This window comes from Pyrgilauda ruficollis, unplaced genomic scaffold (assembly GCF_017590135.1).
Source record: "Pyrgilauda ruficollis isolate IOZ18807 unplaced genomic scaffold, ASM1759013v1 scaffold3, whole genome shotgun sequence".
Lineage (NCBI taxonomy): Eukaryota > Metazoa > Chordata > Aves > Passeriformes > Passeridae > Pyrgilauda > Pyrgilauda ruficollis.
Genome location: NW_024524377.1, coordinates 23,119,238 through 23,134,558, shown reverse-complemented (window position 1 = coordinate 23,134,558; position 15,321 = coordinate 23,119,238). Strand labels below are relative to the sequence as shown.

At 38.6% G+C, this 15,321-nt stretch overlaps 1 protein-coding gene across 4 annotated transcripts in view; it reads right to left on the bottom strand.

Annotated features, from left to right (window-relative positions):
* Positions 1 to 15,321, bottom strand: part of PARD3B (par-3 family cell polarity regulator beta) — a 394,458-nt gene that overhangs the window by 245,228 nt on the left and 133,909 nt on the right. The gene's annotated exons all lie outside the window — the stretch shown is intronic.

Sequence of the window (15,321 nt, the reverse complement as noted above, 5' to 3'; positions counted from 1 at the left end):
TCATGCAGGGCTTTAAATTTCAACCAAAAAAAAAGGACTGTGATTTAGGTTTAATATTTTAACAGAAACTACTGGATACATGAAACAAAAGACTGAAATAACAGTGTAATACTGATCTGTGTTGCAAAACTGATGTACTGCTACATTTTAAGCTACTTGGAGCTTCTGCAATTTACATTCACTCCTGTACAATGGTAATGAAGTGATCAAGCCTGGAGATCACAAATACAAGGGCCTGGGGAGCTGAACTCCAGCTCAGAAACTTGTCTGAACAGTTTCCTCAAGCGTGAACTGACTACAGCACAGTGTCGTGAACACAGGAGGAGTCCAGGTTCTAAGAGGACAGAGATAAGGCTTTCTATTTGCTCTGTGGTCTCCCAGCAAATAACCATTTCCTGCTGTTTAAATGGATACAAATTCCAATAGAGACAAGTTCAGTCAGTGAATGCTCACCAGAACTTAAAACAGGAACCCAACCAGAACACTTTCAGGTATAATTACACTTGATCTGGACTAAAAATTAGTTTATTTCCTTTGTGCAAGTATCCCCATGGCTGTACCCAATACCAACAGCTGCAAGTACCATCAAGTCTGGAAAACACAAATGGAAGGATTGAGGGAGCTGAGTGCAAACTGAAATAAAGTTTGAACAGTATATATGAACTGTCTTACACACTGGTAACAATAAAACAGGAACTGTTTAGCATACAAAAGAAAATATTATTTCTGTTTTTATGGCTATTTGGACATCTGATAGCTTCAGGCAACCCAAAGGGGCCCCAACAACAACAGCTCAGCTTAAAAGACAAAGGGCAGATACCTTTGAAGTGAGAGATGACAAAGAAACAGCAGTAGACCTTGAAGTTTGGTCTGACAGAAAGAACCTGAACATTTCAGAGTAAATAAATTCTATTCATCCTCACAATTCTCTTGAAGGCAAAATAGGCACAATGATGCTGAATGCCAGAAAACCCAAGGGCAAAATGCTCTCCCCACAAACACCCCTTGTATGGCAGCAGGAAAGACGACCAGCAATTCAGGGGGGATCAGTAAACAGCACCGGGGAATGATTCTTGAAATTGTTAATATTTTCTGACCTAGCTTTTATTTTATTGTCTGGTAAATATGAGTGATAGGAAACCTCTGTCAAAGAAAACATTAGCAGTGCCTAGTAAGAGCATCCTTTGATTCTTTGGCACCCAGGCTGAACAGGCATAAAAGTTTTGAGATAAGCGTGTGTGAAGACTACTGCTCATGACCCTGTTCAAACTAATGGAAAAGACAAGACTGGATTTCCAGTCCTGCAAGTGGATTGATTTTTAGAGACTTACAACACAATTCAGGACACAGATAAGGAAAATTGGAAAATAAATGCTGGGTTCTAGAAGCAAGTAGTTTCAAAGTGGAAGTTCACAGTTGTGTCTCCCAGATCTGTACCTGTATCCTGAATGGCACAGGAAAAACAAAATGGCAACTACGTTTCTGCTGGGAAAGGGGAATACAAACCACTCTTGCGCAGGTAAGACTGTGGTGCTGGGAAAGGACCTCACCCTGCCCCTTTGGAGAAATCATGCTTGTTTGGACAATTCCTGCTTCTCACCAGTGAGGAGAGGTGCATTAATGTGGATAAAAGGCTTCCATAGGAATGTAAAAGCTGTTACACATTACATCATTTCTAAGCTGGTCTAGGGACAAAGACTTGTCATTCCCCTTTAAATCAAAGATTAATAGTAACTGTGTACCCAAGACTTATAACAGTAAGAGTGTACTTGCTACTGGCATTTTTTATTTTATTGCTGCAGACAATGACTTCAATTTGAGGTCAACAGACCTCTAAATTCCTTGACTACTTTTAGAACATATAAAAAGAAACTGTGAAGATCTAGCATAAGATATGTCTTCACTGGAAAGTTTTTGGGAGTCAACAAACCAAAAAAAAGTGAAGTTATAAGCCATACTTCAGATTATAAATTGGTTGGCATTTCTGCCATTGACAAAGACAATTACTTTTTTGAGTGGGTATTTTTAGTGAAAGGACAGAAAATTCCTGGCTTTTGTTTTTCAGAGATAAAACTGAAATGTACCAAGGACTACTGATGTTTTTTCTCCTGGATTCACTTCTGATTTATTTATAGGAGGGCTTTCTACCTTTACCTGCAAATGTCACAACTGAGCTTGTGACTTTTATATAGTTTCTTAGTTTAATAACTATAGTAGGTACAGCACACATTCTGTCTCTGCCCCTCTCCAAAAATAAACAAAACCTAATCACATCTAAAAACTAGTTTATATCTCACTGTTCCTAGGAAATAGAGAGAGTTGGGCACAGATAACCTAATTTTCACCTGTTTCTGCTTACTCCATACACACTAACTCAATTTGGATTGATCTGCTAATGCTTGCAGACTTACTACAGTGGCACAAGGGTACTACACCCATTCAGCTTATTCTTAAAAAAGACAAACCGAGATGAAATGTTGTTCATACTCCTTTTTAATTTTATTTTAGCTCTTTGTTTATCGCTTCACTTCAAAGCGCTTCTAATATGAGGCACAGTTTCAGTGTGACAACTTTGTAAAATTAAAATAGAAAAAATGTGCCAGCATCAATCTGCTTTACATTGGAAAGCACAACAGCCTTGAGACAGAAATGACGACTTGTGAGAGTAAGCTATAATGAACCCAGAAGTGCTATCTGCAGTAGGAAAAATATATCAGACTGGAGGCTGAACACTCCTGAAACAATTTGTCTTCCTCAATAGGAGTCTCCTATTCCCCACTTGCAGTGTACAGCCAAGTCTGACTCCAAAAGCAAGGGAAAATTATCAATACGAATCCCCACAATTCTGTTGACTAACATTTCTTATTTGACTTGGAGCTACTTAAAGTCCAAATTAAAAAAAATATACAGCCCAGAATAAAGCTGAGTCTGCAAGGGACATCCACAACCTGTGACCTATCAATGGCTGGGCAGGAAGGCAGGAAACCGCCCTGGCAGCAGGAACCCCACAGGGCAATCCCACCAGCCTGGGGAGAGGCACCCAGCTAGGGCACAGCCAGAAGGTGGGAGCCAAGGCTGGGCAGCAGCTGCACAGAAAACAAGGTAACAGATGAGGCTGAGCCAGCCTGTATGCCCTAACCCCAGGCCTCTGTGTCAACAGAGCAGGGGAAACAGCCCAGCACACAGGAGGACACCAAACCTGGCAGCTCTATCCCCAGCTCCCCAGTTCAAAAAGACCAAAGTCACGGCAGGACAAGCACGCTAATAAATATGGTCCTTGTGAAGAGGGAGGCTACAGAGGGTCAAGGGGCTGATCCCAACAGTACCAGCGAAGATCTGTGGCAGGTGCACCCAGGTAGCCAGGCCCTTCTCAAATACCAGTGTTGCTAGAAAGCAAGTTTCACTGCCTAGTGAGCTCGATTGTCAGATTCCTTTGCACAGACATCTTTCATTACCTGTGAACTGCAATATATTGGTGTAGTGTTCCTATTATTTTCACAACAATGTACCTGAGGCACAAATTCAGTTCTCTTAATGCAAAGGGCATCACATGAATATATATGCTACATATGGATGGACAAAATCAGTGAGTAGGATTACTTAATATTGCTTTCCCAAAGACATGCTTTCATGCTAAAAGGACCTTCCAACAGGCTCTCCCAATATGTACAGACATTTACCTGTCTTCTGCTTGAAAATTACTTTTTTTTTCCTTAGAGAGCTGGTGAAAGCTATGAACTTGCTTTCTAACTTTAATGTGTACCTTTTAACATAATACCTGTTCATCAAAAGCCTAGATATTTTATATACTTTAAAAGTAAAACAAACCTGTTATCAATTGCATATATTACACCAAAGAGTACTTTCCCACTTGATTTTTGCTGGCCAGACTGAAGAGAGCTGCCAATCAGCCCTGAATGTGCATGTTTGGTTGTTACAGAACAAAATACTAACAGCAATGGAAGAGAAAGCTAGACCTGAACTAATCTTACTTATTAAATAAATAATAAAAATGTGTTTATCTGGTAGTCAACACCACATTCATATGAATATAGAATGATATGTAATAAATTCTAAATATCGAATGATGTCAAGAAGAAAATTTAAATCACTATAAACCTAGAGTCTGCATGTGGCTCCTGACCTTAACAGGGAACTAACATGTTGGACACTAGAAGCCTGATTGCTATAAAAACAATTTTAAAAGAACTAACATCAATAATTCAATGTTTTAGACACTTGTATAGTATTAAAAATACATGTAATTGGCAGCAGATTAATTTCCCAAAAGTCTTATAATCTTTTGGTCAAAAGTCTTATAATCTTTTGGTATACTGCCAACAATTTAAAGAAAATATTTATGAGTGCATGCATCTGGTTCTAATGGTCTAACTTTACCTGTAAACATCAGGGTTTGTGTAACTGATGACATTAACACAATAAAGTTATCAACATGCCTCTCAAAACAGCCTTTTGAATATGGCAACTACACACAAAGTAGACAATGAAAGGTAAAAAGGCAGCAAATCACAGCCGGGTATTAAGCAATCATCAGGTTCAGTGTTTTATAAATTTAAGGATAGCTTTGTTATCATTAGCATGGTAATCTCTAATCTAACAGCATTTCTTCTGTTCTGAAGTGCTTCACAGAGAAAAAACATACACTATAAATTCTCCTGCATGTACTAACTAGACTATCAATTTGACCATAAGATAGCACCCACCTCATACCATCCTGCTATCAATGGATGGACTTGCCTATGGACAGCAATCCAATGTCCCTTCTCTTCTGGATGATAGCATGGAGCATTTCCCAGGCTTAACAACTGCCAGCCAGAGACAGAATGGTCTGAAGACTGAAGTGGAACTGACTTCTTTTACCCCACATTAATTCTGCTATTTAGAAATTTACAGTGTGATTAGTAAATAATAAAAATACTATATAAAAACTTCTCTAGCCCATTCTGTCTCTGTTCCCCTGAACCTCCTTGGTAGGAACATAAGGACTTACAATAAAGAATTTTGCGTTTTTGCCACAGGGAGCAAAACATATCGATTCTAGGTGTTCTCACCACTGTACAGCAGACCTCCTCAGTCACCAACATTTTCAGGGTACCTTCTGTAGAATATTCTTCCATCAGATATACAACATTACTGAATTCACTCTCTCTGATAAAAATCCCAAAACATCCAAGGTGACTCAAACTTCTCACAAAGGAAATGCAGGTACATTTATGCATCAGCCACACTGATCTCATAGCTGATATTTGTGCCACCAATTTTCACCAACACCATTAATTAAAAAACCCCACAGCTTTGCAGAAGCACACACCAATATGTGATACCTAGGCAGCTATGGTGTTGCTACACAGATCTGAGGAAAATGTTCATATGGTCTTTTAAAGCAAATATGCAGTTAAGACTATACTCCTCGGCTGAAAAGAATACCACTAAAACGTTTGAGCAACAAACACATCTGTCTGTGAGAACTGCGATATTTCACAGACCTGACTGATGTATTTATTTATTATCCATATTTTGGCTACATCATTTAAAATCAAATTGAAGGGGATATAATTGTAGCTGCTGATAGAGATTTTTTTTTTTTTTTTTTTTTTGGTGACTTAAAACCCATTTAAATCTGGTTTTGTTCCCTGGCCTCTCCTCTTTTTATCACGCTTACAATTTCTCATAGAAACATTTTATAAAATTCCCCTTGGAATATGCCTCTTCTGCCTATTCTGAAAGAGAATTCATTTGGGCTTTTATGGAAAGTATCAAAAAATGAGACAACAAAGACTAACTAGCCCTTGCTCAGTAATGCTGCTTGCAGTACTTACTTTACCTCAAAACAATGTATTTCTGTTTGATTCTCATCCTGCTGCTTGAAGGACAGAAAAATGAATGCAGACCATAAAAGAAAAGGAGGGTTGGGGCTGAAAGTGAACTCCACATCTGAGGAACCTTCACCGTATTGTTTGAGGCGTGAGGCCAGGTGAAAAGAAGGGGCCCCTTTTGTTTCTGTAAAGCTGACAGATGTACCGTGAACTTGATTGTACTTGGTTATTCCAAAAGGCAGAGGAAAGAAAAAGGAGGAGGCCAATTTATCTCCCCAGGTGTTAAAACGTGTCATCATCTCAGATGTACCCAATTAGGTCAATGGAGCAAGCATTCTACAAGAAACAGCAGCTCTTTCATTTCAGGTCCAAGTTTATGTCACTCTAAGACAGCTGCTACATAGACAACAGCACAAATACCAACACAGAGAGTAATTCTAACTCTAAGATACCGTATATGCTCTCAAAGATATCATGAGATGCTTCAGTGCAGTCACATTACACGGTACGGTTCAAACACTCAAATATAGAGAAGAGGGTATTATAGCCTCCCTTGGGACTGACACAAAAAGAAGCTTTTTACTTGAATCTTAGAGAGGAGCTTGATAATCCATATAGAAACCTATATTAAATCAAGATGAATTAAAGACAAAACTTATTGTTACTAGTACTTTAAGGAAGACGACTAAAAAAGCACAAGCCACTACTCAACTTCTTCAGAAAAAAAACCCAAATAATCTTACAGGAACAACTGTTCCTATAAGGTCTCTCTGGGGGGCATTTTTTTTTCTCCTTATGATACTGCTTAGAATGTGTAAGACTTTGAACTGGCAAATATGGTTCTTATGATCTGAAAAACGTCATAAGAACAACTGTGCCAAGTGAGACCACAGGTATGTCCATCTTTGAATAGCAGGCTGCCTCACAAACTGCTAATTATTGTCCCTCATAGTACAGAGAAATAGTGGCAACAATTTGCTCTTGCATCAACACAGTTACTCTACAGTCTAATCACTTCCTCTTAGCTGAAAATTTGCAATTTTTTTTTTTTTGCATATTGTCTTAATTTTATTTATTTAAAGCTATTTCAGAGAAATTCTACTGCTGACGTTACAACAAAAGGTCACATTAGAGGCCAGAAGCAATCACTGCAATTACTGACAAAAATTGAAAGTGGGATGTTTGTTCAAAATCCTGAACCTGATTCAACCCTTACTATTTTAGTCTATTCACACTGATCTTAGTTTATTATTCCTGACTCAAACATGTCAGAACACCTGCAACAGGAAAAGGACACAGTTTACAGAAGCAATAAAATATTCCTCCCTTGGTTTCAGTTGTCAATGTCAGAAATTGTTTCACATGCACTGACTAAAATCAGGACCTGCTGCCATAAAAAAATTCCAATGCAATGTGCAAGTTTCAGAGAGACCTATATCATTATCACAGCTCAAAAACCTGTAAATCCAGATTAACTGAGACACTAGCTACACAGAAGAACAAATCTCCAGATTAAAGTGTCTCCAACAAGTTGGGTAATTCAATGGTGAAGAGGCCTCACCTAACAAAATAAAACCATAAAAAAGAAATCCCACCTCCTTAGAGTGTGAATAACTGTCAATCCTGCAAAAGAAACAAAGCCACACATCTGACTTTTGGAGAAACACAATTATTAACCAAACAAGAGTAGAACTTCATACACCTGCATTCCAGTGCACTGGAAGGTAACATATTAAAAAATCCAAAATATTTTTTTTCCTAATGTCACAGCAACATTTGTGTCTAGCTCAGTATCAAAAATCTCTACTATTATTCCAAGTTGTCCATGAGATTACTATATTTATGGAAAAAGTTACTTAGTAGTAGGCATTTCAGAAGAACACTGACTGAGAACCTATTTTATTTTAGCTAAATGTTTCCAGAGCTTGACAGTAAATGATATGCATGAGCCATGTTGACTGTCATCTTCCACTTTTGACTGTCAGACATGGAAGTAACTTGCTAATGTTTCATTCCAATTTCAGCACCATGAGCCTGTTGCATACGCTGCCTGCTAAAAGCTGTTCCAGATGGAATGACAGTATTTTGTAGGACCCCAAAGATGTAGCTATAGAAATGAATGTGTCAACAGCATTGACAGCATGACCTTTTTTCCCTTTTTTTGTCAACTGTTCTTATTTCCACCCTTTAATTTTTCCACACTCCCTGTAAGACAGGTGACTTAGGAAAACAAAGAGTTTCAGTCTCTCGGCCATTTTGGATCACCTACAATCTCACTGACCTGACTGCTCAAGGCAGAGGACAAGGGAGGAAGGTGTATAAACAATAAGGTATCTTCAAAATTACAGCCAAGGCCCAAAATTCATTTTAAAGAGGAAACAAAACCCACTCTCCTACTATCATAAGAACGATGAAGAGCTTTGATGATTTTCTTGATGAACAGTCAGTAAAGTGCCGGTACTCCTCACATTGGAAACAACCTGGTAACAATGAATAACAACTTCTACTGATTACACCATTTTTACTGATAATTTATATACCATGTTAATATCACAGAACATTCATTATTAGCTCTTATTACAATAAATCACAAAAAATCTACTTATCCTGCTGAAATAAAAATATGTAAATTACACCCGCTGCTTATTTCAAACAATACAGGTAAAACAATACAATTTCTCTGACACACAGGCTGTGGAGGAACAAAAAGAACACTTCTCCACACACACACACATATGCTGCTCTGCACCCTCAAAAGAGGAAATTACCACAGGGCGCTTCTGTCCTTTTTCAGATGAACAATTTAGTATTCTGACAAACATTTAATTTACATTTTTTAGTTTTTCCTCTACAATATAAAATAATTTCTTTTTGACACAGAATGCCACAGCACACAGTACAAGAAGAAGAAAAAAAAAGGTAGTAGAGGGCTGTAAGGCAGCAGAGAGAATTGAGAAAGAATGGCTTTTGTTATTTCGACAGCCCTCAGCTTGCTGCATAGTTGGATTTATAATATGTTCTTTAAGAGCAGCAGTTTTCATGGTGTAAGAGTGCCACACAGCTCTGGTTCCTGCAGTGCTCACACCAACAACTTCAAAACTAACTCACTGCAGATGTCCCTATGATCATCTAATCAGACATCAAAAGCAATATACTGACAAGCTCCTGTGCTGATTAGAAGTGCTCTATATATGTTTCACAGCATAAACAGACACACAGTAGTTGCTTTATAAATGGATTCACCCACATCAGAATTCCCTTTTAAAAAATTCCAACTGTTTGGAACTCCCCAGCTGAATGACAGAAAATCCTTTTAAATCTCCCCAGATCTTCTGTTCAGCTCCAAACTGCAGTATTTCAAGAGCAAGAGTTAAATTATTAATAGGAAAACTTTTACCGGAAAAAAGTAAATGCCTTCCAGAATTAGAAAAACCTTGCTACTCTGAATGACAGCCTAAGACCACACCACATCAGGGAGGCAGCCTTGACTTTACCCTCCAAACACGTGGTAGCATCTAAGATCTATTTCCAAATCTACTTTGATGTCTGATTATTATACGTCAACAAGCATGGATTAGAAGCATTACAAGCGCACCAGCGCTGCTAATTTCTGAAAAAATACTGTGTTTCTCCCAATATGTGGTCTCCTCAGAGTCCATGTCCTGCAACACTTAAAGAGGACCTGTAAGAAAGATGGGGACAGACTTTTTAGTTGATAGGACAAGTAATGGTTTAAACTAAAAGAGGGGATATTTAGACTAGGTTTAAACTAAAAGAGGGGATATTTAGACTAGATAAAAGAAAGATGGTTTTACAAAGTAGGTAAAACACAAACAGGCTGCCCGGAGAGGTGGGAGATGCCCTCTCCCTGCAAACATTCAAGGTCAGGCTGGATGGGGGTATGAGCAACCTGATCTAGTGGAAAACGTTCATGCTTATGGTAGGAGGGATGAAACCAGATGACCTTTAAGGGTCCCTTCCAACCCAAAGTGTTGTATGATTCTATCACATTACTATGGGAGAATTTCATACTGGAATTCTAACACGTACAAAAGGATCAGAAAATAAAACTATCTGATCTAGTCCAGTAAAACATACTGGACAAAAGTTCTATCTTCTAAAATCAGACAGACAATACAACCCTCATGGCAGTGCAGTCTCTTAGCTCAAGTCTTAGTATAAATCTGCTGAATCAAGTTATAAACTCTATGGAATTATTCCACCACTGTGCCAAAAAAGACCTTTTCTGCCCTGTCCTACTTTTAAATAGCATGACAATTCTAATATTTCTGGGTGGTTTTTTACTAAAATACTAACACATTTTGTAAGTACTACTCATAGTCAAATTTGTAGTATATCTTTATGTCTACATATGTATATACCATATAGAAAAGGAACAAATAAGCCACATCCTTACACATGTTGATGTTATGCTAATTTGCAGACTGCTAATCAGGAAGGCTAATACACCACAAGCACAATTAACAGCCACAAGAACCAGAGGAGGTTTTGACCCTTTTTAACAAGAGCTTGAAACATAAAAATGTTCTAATTATATATCAACCTTATTCAAAATTGCAAATTACATGTCCACAATGCATAAAATACAGTCAATTTCAAGTTATATCTAGGCAAAAATTGAAACTGTATTGAGCCACTGGAGCAGCTCTTCAATTGATCCAGCATCTCATTGTCTCTTTAAATATGGATAAATACAATTTAATCCACCAGTCCTATTGATTAACTCCAAGATAACCGAAGTATTTGTCCAGGAAACATGTAGCTATAAAAGAAAGTCATGCAGAAAATAGCATACTATAATAATCAGCAAGTTAACAAGAGGGGGTGAAATGTCAGTCCCACCAGAATTAATGCAAAATTCTTATCAATTCAAATAGGATCACAATCCTCTGTCTAAAACTCATGACAAATCAAGTCTTATGGTAGTAGAGGAAGTCTTTCCCTGGGCAAAAACAGAGACAACCTGAAGTTACAGCTCCAGAAACAAAAGTTCAGATGTTATAATTATACATTAGCAATTACAACCTGAACAAACTGGATTGAGCAGAAGCCGCAAAATGTATTCTTTTCCCTAACACCAAACCAACAGACTTTCTGCCTTGCTGCATCTCATCCCTACCATCTTGGGCAGAGAGATCACGAACTTCTGAGCTGGTGAAGAAAATCCAAAACTGCAGCTCTGCTCAGCAAACTGGGGACAAGTTTTGAGCAAGTGTTAAATGCCCCAAGAATGTTTGTTTCTTCTGGAAGGTTACAACCATCTTAATCCTGCTGCACGACTTCACTCCAGAGCAGATCCCTAGCTGACAACTACGTGTCCATTGCTATACCCACTTTTGTGAGGCCAGGCTATTTGCAGCCAGAAAGCAGCTGGACCAGCCCTTGGCCTTTGCCAGAGCAAAGCTATGGGCACAGAACTTTTCAGAGAAGTAGAATCACAGAATCCCAGAATGGCTTGCGTTGGAAGAGACCATAAAGATCACCTAATCCCAACAGCCCTGATACAGGCAGGGACACCTTTCACTAGACCGGGAGGCTCAGAGCCTCATCCAACCTGGCCTTGAACATATCCAGGAATGGGCGTCCACAGTTTCTCTGGGCAACCTGAGCCAGTGCCTCACCACAAAGAATTTCTTCCTCATACCTAACCTGAATGTCCCCTCACAGTTTGCAACCATTATTCCTTGTCCTGTCACTACAGTTCCTGATGAAGAGTCCCTCTCTGGCTTCCTTGCAGGCCCCCTTCAGATACTGGAAGGTTCCTATGAGTTCTCCACACAACCTTCTCTTCTCCAAGCTCAACAGCCTGTCTTCATAGAGGAGGTCTCCAGGCTCCTTACCAGCTTCATGGCCCTTCTCTGGACTCAGTCCAAGGTCCACATCTTTCCTGTACTGGGGACCCCAGAGATGGATGCAGCACTCCAGGCAGGGTCTCACCAGAATGGAGGAGAGAGGCAGAATCCCCTCCCTCGACCTACTGGTCATGCTTTTTTTGCAGCTCAGGGTCCAGGTGACTTTCTGGGCTGCCAGTGCACATTGCTGGCTCACGCTGAGTTTTTCATCAATCATTACCCCTCCAGTCCTTCTCCGCAGGGCTGCTCTCAAGCCCTTCTCTGCCCAGCCCACAGGTGTGCATAAGTACATTAAACTAATTCTGTATCCCTGAAGTCCTCTCTGGATACCTAGGGAAGGAAGTTTCCCTTCTTGAAAGCCTGGCCAGGGCTCTGTGATCCTAACCAGGCAGAAAAGCTGAAGAGTAGCTTTCATAACGTAAAAAATTAATTAACAAATACTTTTTCTTCAATACAAAGAACAAATTCTGATGTGTGTTACCCCTATTTTTCCCTGATTACTGTCTCTAAATTTTCCAGTGGCAGCTATCACGATAAGGAAAGAGAGGTTTGGATGAAAAAAGAAACTCAAATTTTGTACCATCTGTTAAATGACTTCCAGCCTGAGGGAACAGATGCTGGACTTCACTATCAGTTTTTGATTGATCTAGAAGTATTTTGTTAATTGGGGCTAAAACAACAGCTACGATGTGTCAGAGAAAACAGGAAAGTATAGCTCAAATTCTCCTCAAACTACCTGGTCATTTGGAAAAGGTTTTGTTATTTTTGTAATCATCACATAGCATTAAAAAAATCAGATCTTCCTTTGAATAAATGGGACAACATCTGAAAAACAGAATACATGCTCTGCTTGAACACATACTCTGCCATAAATACTGTGAACAGTTCAAATGGTTCATCAGGTTCTACCAGTTCACCTGAATGGGATAGCAAAGTTCCTTTCTTGTATTACTGCATGTTTGCTGTCCTATTTCATGCATTGCTCATTGCACAACTGAAGTGCACTTTCCAGGAGGTAAATCAGCATTGTCTTCAGAGAATCCCATGGTAGTCCCCTCACAAAAATCCTGCTGAAGCACTGGTTTATCGGTGTAGGGCAGCCTATGGGTATTGCTACACAGAGCCCACTGCCACTTCCATGTGTACCAAACACCAAAATGCCAGAAGCGCCAAAAAGGCTCAACTAATTATGAAAGTCAGTTTCAATTACAAAATAATTGCTAAGATAGTTGTGGCATAAATACAGAGACTTAATTTTCACTTACATGCACATGTTTCATCTAGCAACAGTCCTGGGTTTTCTAATTTGCATGTGACTAAAGGAAGCAATTCAACATGAAAAAAACTCTTGTTTGTAGCAAAGGAAATTCAGTATTAGTTTTAAATTTTCAACAGCAATATACAGAACAAAGGCATTTTTTCTAAATAATGCTTTAACACTTGAAAGACTATAGCTATTTTGAAAATGCAGTGTTCAGTTATTTCTGCCATGTTTTTTCATTTGTCAGATATTGATTTTTCTGCATGTTTTAAAACAATCTGTACCTAATTTAACCTATGTTATTTAAGCTTTCTGTGTTTCCCAGAACATTATGCCAAAGCATATTTCAGTATGATCGACAATGAGAGTTTTAGAAATGGTAGTGTTGCGAAAATAAGAGTTAGAGTAACGTACTTTACTGTAATAAATTTTTGCTTTCACAAAAATATCAGAACACCACCCAACCACAACTCTGAACTTTCTGAGGCTACTCCCCTTCCCTTTACATGACATATTAAAAAAAGTCCTTCTCTACCCCTGTTACTAGTCCAGCTTTGACTGTCACCCCAGCAGCTGACAGACGGATGCTCTATATTTTAGCACAGGGAATTCCTTTAGGCTTAGAGGACTCTTTTGTACTGATGCAAGTCAGTGAAGCATGGTGATGTTTTAACTTCCAAGTATTACTGCAATCCTCATGTAATGGCATAAAATGCACTTGTCACCACTAAAATTACATAAACTCAACTCAACAAAATGCTATTTTTTCCTTCTTGATGGTCTACAAAGCATTCAAAATACACCTGGAATGAAACAGATTTCACTTATTTTTCCACCCTTTTTTGCCATTTTCATGGTTATAAAATACCAGGGGTGAGCATTATGTACTGACATACTCACTTTATGTGTTTCTCAGCTTTGCCAAGAGTGTAAGATCTGCACTGTTAACCAAGAATTTTTCTCTGTACTTTCATTTATCAGACTAAGTCACTATTTCATTAATATGTAAATGCTTGCAACAAACATCAAGAAAAACCTCTCAGCTCAAACAGGTCTGACAAATGATGCAGAACTTTGACAAAGTTCAGCCCCCTGTAACATCATAATGTACTTGGAGAGTCACTGAGACTTTTAAAATTGCATCACTTAGCAAATAACACAAGCCATTGTAAAATAAGGTGCACACAAAATATTTAGATGCATGTGCATTTGACCATGCAAAGAGAAACAATGAACGGTCAACTAAAATCCTGTGTTGGCCTTCAGAATCAGTGTTTTAGAGTGAGACTCATAGAACATTTGCATGCAAGTCAGCTGACTGTGTATTTACTTCCTTTATTTGCATGAACTTAACTGGAAGCTTGGTCTTAAATACACCTCCAGCTGAAAGGTTCCCATCTCCAGCACGTGTCACTGAACCCCAGCTCTCCCCCCCTACTCCCTAATGTGCCAACACAGCCATTTATAGAACCTTGCTCTAAACTAGTTGTGGTCTAGTCTGAAACATCCCTCCTGCACCAAACAAAGACCCAGGGCTTCTGAGTGTTGCTTTGTTTTGAAATAAATCAGCCATAGACTGTTTTGCACAGCTGGGGACAGGGAGTGAACTGCAACATTGCATAGAGAATCTAAAGGAGAAAAGGCATAAATATTACATGCAAATGAAAACAGCAGCATCATTTAAGCCAGCATTCATGTGGACTAAAGAAGAGCAGAAAAAAGCTTTCTAGGCAAACACTAAAAAGTAACTTTATTCTGCTCGAGACGCTTATCCCAGCTGACACTGAGATTCTAAAGAATTTCATTAGTTTATAAGTAATGTAGGAACACTTTCCCCACACACAAGGCTTCAGGTCTTAAAACTGCAAAGTAGAACATGTGGCCCAATTGTGACTAAGACAGCATCACTTTAAGAAGATTAAAGACAATCTGCAAAAACATATGATTAAGAGTTACTGCATTTTCACTAATTGTGGCTTTGCAATAGAACTTAGAAATAACTATATTGAAAACAAATTTGCCCTCAAAGGGAAAAGTCAGGTAAGACAGAAAAGTGAGATAAAGAAGAGACCATACAGGATACTAGCAAGGTACCAAAGATGACACAAATGCTATTAGAAAACAAGAAAAGTGAAAAAAGGTGCAAGACCAAAGAAGCAATGGTAAACTGGACAGCATAATACTGAACAAATAAATAACTGCTGAAAGTTCAGGTCATATTCCAATGCCTTATGACACTATTGAACTTTATGTAAATCTCTTATTTAAAAAAAAACATATAGAACCTCTGTTAATTGACTGTATCACCTAAAACAACTATTTTCTCCAGAGGAAATTCTCTGCTTTACAG